Genomic DNA, 5,826 nt, shown 5'->3' on the forward strand with positions numbered 1-5,826 from the left:
TATAATAAAGCCGTTTTGAACAGAAAAAAGAGCTACTTGACTGCTTTATTTCATGATACAAGATAATTTAAAGGTTTATATTAGTTACGGAATAAGTAGTAGTTTGTTATTAATTTTCTACTTTTCCGGCTTGGCTATTTAATTAAGTATATACATCTATACTTCTATACTGCATAATAAAGCATCGAAATCTTCTACCACATGGCATTCTAGTCTTCGTAGTTGATGTCAGTAGGTTTTCGTGTTCTTTTTTAAGACTAGTTGTGTTATCGTTTGTGATGGGCATTGGATGTTGTTAAGGCATTATGTTAAAAGTCTGATCTAATTTTGTTTATTGTTTCGAACTTACTATTCGAAGTTTTTGTTTGAATAAAATATATTCATGCATCAGAGTTGGATTCAAGGGTTCAGTGTGGCTGCTTATAGTTTTTGCACTTTATTCTTAATGTTTTGTACCTTTAGTCTTAAATTAGTGAAGACTAAGATATGATATTGATAATGGCAATTAGTGTTGTGGTCAACTATTGCACGGTTACATGTGTTGACAGTCTAACAATGTTTTGTACCATTAGTTAAAAATTTGTGAAATAACATATGATATTAGATGTTCACGTCATACGTGACACGCTACATGCTATGAAATCACACCCATGTTTGATTATGTTTTACACACTTCTTAGGTATAATTAATGGTTTTGATTTGTTCTACGACCAGGAAACCCATGTACTATTCTGGTTTTGATTCGTTCTACGACCTGGAAACTCATGTACTATTCTCACAAGTAAGGTTTTGATTCGCTATGTGACTCAAAACCTGTAGTCTGAGTAATTTGATCTGAAACAATTAAAGTTGATATCAAATTAGTCACAATCAAAGGAAGAATATTAATTTGATCCTAAGTTGTAAAATGGATATTAAATTAGTGAAGACTGAAAGAAAATTTGATCCCGAGTCAGACAGATTGATATCAAATTAAGGTTGGCATTGATCTTATCCAAAACTAGTAAAGTTGAAATCATATATGGTCTTAAACCCGTAAACAAAAGTCAAGTGGAAAAAGAAGACACAAACAATGAGTACACACTGGTACCACCACAGTTTGATCACGGGACGCAGGTGACAAGTGTCGCTTAGGTGGATTTCTACATTTTGTTTTTATTTTTTGTATGAACTTGTTGTAACACTTGTATATATAATAACAGTTTTATTTTTATTGTTTCGTTGTAATATTGAACTCAGGCCAATTGTTGATAACGATGTTTGAATTGAAAAGTGTTTAAAAAAATTTAATAAAAAACCAATTTTTTATATATATATATACCACATAACATATAACTTTTATTAAAAGCCAAATTTAAAAAACACCCGTCTATACGCTGCGTATCGCTCTATATACCAACCCAAAAGTGAGAGTGTATAGAGAAAACCCTAATACATTTTGGTTAGTAAAAAAAAGAATGAGAGGGAAATAAGTTTGGGTCGTGGTTTCAATTTCAATTTCAATTTCAAAAAACCACAATTTTGAAAACAATATAAATTATATATATATAAATAATAAAACCCCAGACAGACCCCACTCACTCCACGCCTACTTATCAGTTATCATTAACCTCTCTCTCTGCAAACCCTTATTCTTCTCCGCCACCACTGCCGCCGCTAAACTCCGTCATCTCAACCGCCGGTAACTTCTTTCACTTCCATTTACTCCTTCATTTCAACCTAATTTAATATCCTCTATGCTTAATCGCTGAATTCAACCATCCGTTTTCTTCAAATCTAGGGTTTTTCATCTTATAAACTAGATCTGAGAGTACTGAGATGAAATTAACTTGTGTAACCTGATTTTAGTAGTTTTGAGACTAGTGTAACGACTTGATTTGAGATTGTGTGTGATATTTTCCACAAATCGTGTTTTGTACGGACGAGTTAGGGTTTGAGAGTACTTCTGCTTGTTTTTACTTACAGCAAGTTTATGTTTTTATTGATAAAAAGTTTGAGTATTCATCTATTTATTTTTTTATTTTTTATATTTTTTTATATTTGTGGTTTGACTTAAAAGATTTAAGAGGTTTAAGGTATAAAGTTTGTATACTGTTTAGGTTAAGATCTATTGTATATCAAGTGTATATTAGATTGATTAAGAGGTTTAAGTTTAGGGTTGAGATCGGTACGGTACCAGTTCGGATCGAAAAATACAAATACTGAAAACGAGTGAATTCATATTCCATAATACCAACTACTGTACTGATTTGTTTGGTTTGGTAGATATTGGTGTCTTGATTATTGAAAATACCGAGAAAGTATATGGTGTTGATATCGTAAACATGAAAAATGAAGTACCAATATTTGGTATGAAATGCTTATCTCTTTCTTAGGATATAAGCATTTTGCTAATGTAGGGTTTTGCTTCAAACACTGTTGATTTCTTGTCTTTTGAATTGGAAGTATTGAGCTAAATATGTATGAATTATATTGTTGTTTCAGGGTTTTTGACATGGATTCAGCTCCACAAAACCGTTTGCATTCGATTAAGCTGTGGCCTCCAAGCCAAAGCACCAGAAAAACACTTTTGGAACGCATAACCAAAAACCTCACAACTCCTTCCATTTTATCTCGTAAGTATGGTCTTTTAAGCAAGGAAGAAGCGGAAGAAGATGCTAACCGAATTGAGTCTGCAGCTTTTGAAGTTGCAAACCAACACTTTGAAAAGGAACCAGATGGTGATGGTGGTTCTGCTGTTCAACTTTATGCTAAAGAGTCCAGTACACTCATGGTCGAAGCTGTGAAAAGAGGTCCAAGAGTAAAAGAAGAACCACAAGAAACTGTATTTGAATCCGGTGCACCAAATCACCAAACCTTTTTTGACATTTCTAAAGGGACACGGGCCTTCATTGAAGCAGATGAAGCGAAAGAACTGCTAAAACCACTACACGAGCCTGGAAACAAGTATACGCGGATATGCTTTAGCAATAGAAGCTTTGGGCTGGATGCAGCCCAGATTGCTGTTCCCATTTTGTCCTCTATAAAGGGTCAACTTACAGAAGTTGACTTATCAGATTTTGTTGCTGGTAGACCAGAAGAAGAGGCTCTTGAAGTTATGAATTTGTTTTCATCAGCACTCGAAGGTTCTGACTTGAGGTTTTTGAACCTTTCAGACAACGCATTGGGTGAAAAAGGAGTTAGGGCATTTAGTAAGCTTTTAAGTTCACAGAGTAACCTTGAGGAGTTGTATTTGCTGAACGATGGTATCTCAGAGGAGGCTGCAAAGGCGGTGGTTGAGTTAATTCCTTCCACAAGGAAGCTAAAAATCCTTCATTTTCATAATAACATGACTGGAGATGAAGGGGCAATTGCAATTTCTCAACTTTTGAAAAAATGCTCAATCTTGGAGGATTTTAGGTGTTCGTCCACTCGGGTCGGGTCTGAAGGTGGAATTGCATTATCTGAAGCACTCGCCACATGTACTGGTTTGAAAAAACTCGATCTTCGTGATAATATTTTTGGTGTAGAAGCGGGGATTGCTTTGAGTAAAACTATTTCTTTACTCACTAATTTGACTGAGATTTACCTCAGTTACTTAAATTTGGATAATGAAGGAACTTTAGCTATTGCTAATGCTCTAAAAGATTCTGCTAAGTTTCTTGAAGTTGTGGAAATTGCGGGAAACGACATTACTGCAGAAGCAGCCTCTGGTTTGGCTGATCTCATTACTGCGAGGAAAGAATCTTTAGTTAAGATACTTTTGTCTGAGAATGAGTTGAAGGATGAAGGTGTTATAGTGATTGCTAAGGCACTTGAAGGAGACTTTCCACGGTTGACTGAAGTTGACTTCAGCACTAATATGATCAGAAGGGCTGGTGCTAGGGTTTTGGCTCAGACTGTTGTTGGTAAACCAGGGTTTAAGTTGCTGAATATTAATGGTAATTATATATCTGATGAAGGTGTTGAAGATGTGAAAGAGATCTTCAAGAATTCGCCTGATTTGCTTGGGCCTTTGGACGATAATGACCCTGAAGGAGAAGAATATGATGACGAGGACGAGGATGCTGACGAGAATGGTGATGGTGATGAATTGGGATCCAAACTCAGGGAGCTTGAAATTAAGCAGGAAGAGTAGAGGTCACGTTTTAGGTATGACCTTTCTATCTAGTTTTACATCTCTTTGAATTAACATATCTAGAAGACAGTTATATATCCTTTTGTAGGTTAAGATAAGGATGTATGAGATGTTTTGTATTCTGCATTTGGATTTATCTATGTTTCTGGCAGTTGAGTAGTTTTTTCCTAAAAACTAATTTGAGGTTTATTATCTGAAACCGGATTGTTGTTTCAAATGTTTTGGTGTGTATTTTTGAATTTAACAATTATCTCTCGCCCTCGGTTAATAAAATTGATTATGTAATTAAAAAACCAAATAATTTATCATTAAGGATTAAGCCATATGGATTAATTAGTTAACAATAATAATTAAAAAAAGCACCCATATGGTGGGAAGGAAGAACTGTGGCAGCTTATTTGATCTTAATCATCAAATCATCAATACTCGATTTTAATTTGAAAAATACAAAGAAAGGTCCAATAAACAGTTTGCATGTATTTGATTATAATCATCATCACTGTCATGCTGTGAAAGTGATTGCTTTATCACTTTATTTACGAACACATCTTCGGAGATCATCAGATAATAAATTATAAATTATCTCATTATTGTTGGTTTTGTTTTTACAAACTGATAATTATTGAAATTGTGTTCATTAACAAAGTGATTAACTTTCAATTTATTTCCAAAAACTGATAGTGATGATAATCAAAATCGAGTTACCTGTAACTGTGGGGTTGGTCTTTTCCTGTTTTTTTTTCATTCCTTTTTTTTCTGTCAAATATTTTGTTTTGATGACTCTTATATAAAAGGTTAATTTTGAGAACCAATTGCTTTCTATGGTGCATTTGTGATTTCGGTTGGCAACTGGAGACGATTAAGGCTCAATTTTAGTACTATGATGTTCCTTACAGATTAATTTTTATGATTTTTGTTCGATTTAGTTTCTTATAATCTTGTTTGCCAGCTAGTTTCGGTTTTTCTGTATAAATCGTTTGCGTAAGGGGTTTTATTGTCATTTGTTACAGACTCCATTGCATATAAAACTTTCCATGAGTGGCTGGGAGTATTTGTAAAATTCGACATTCTATTTCAATTCTCACATATTTAACCAAACATGATTCTTGTAGGAATAAATTCTATTTCTAATACTAAACCTAGTATAGTCCAAAAACCTACAGTGAGCTTGTGAAAAGCTAGAACTAACCCACTATCTTTTGGTCTGGTTCTTGGTTCCTATCTTCATCCTTTCTCGGATCCGAAACTGTCCTGAAAGTCACCCTAATATTTTATCACACGGCAAAAACATCCATGAACTGAAATTCCAAAGGGCATCTAGTCTAATGGCGTCTCGCCATTAGTGCGTTCAAATCTCGTAGCTGATTAAAAATGAATTTTATATATATATATATATATATATTCATTTATATCAACTAATATTTAGTACCAACCAAGGAGCATCTTTTTCTACATAAACGTGACAATAAATGATTCGTTGTATTTGGTACAGGTCTTGTCTTGGGTTTGATTTAAGACCACTCACAAACAAACCAATTAATTACAAAAGTTGTATTTTATGTTTAGCCCAATTTGCAGCCTAACTTTTTAACCATGTTTGTCATTATTCTGTAATAAGGAACACTTACAACCTATTGCATAGACTCAACAGATGGCTTTATGAAATTTAAAATAACTTAATGTTTACATAACATTTGCATCAATTTCA

The 5,826-nt window shown here is 33.8% G+C and overlaps 1 pseudogene across 1 annotated transcript; it reads left to right on the top strand.

Annotated features, from left to right (window-relative positions):
* The first annotated feature begins 1,589 nt into the window (after positions 1-1,589).
* LOC143559593 (RAN GTPase-activating protein 2 pseudogene) lies at positions 1,590-4,348 on the top strand (annotated as a pseudogene). Its single transcript, XR_013139967.1, has 2 exons — positions 1,590-1,682; positions 2,486-4,348. The product of XR_013139967.1 is annotated as an RAN GTPase-activating protein 2 pseudogene (transcript).
* The last annotated feature ends 1,478 nt before the right edge of the window (positions 4,349-5,826 follow it).

The sequence above is a fragment of the Bidens hawaiensis genome, unplaced genomic scaffold (assembly GCF_021521415.1).
Source record: "Bidens hawaiensis isolate Kalapana, Puna unplaced genomic scaffold, B.hawaiensis_p1.1 tig00019940_1, whole genome shotgun sequence".
Lineage (NCBI taxonomy): Eukaryota > Viridiplantae > Streptophyta > Magnoliopsida > Asterales > Asteraceae > Bidens > Bidens hawaiensis.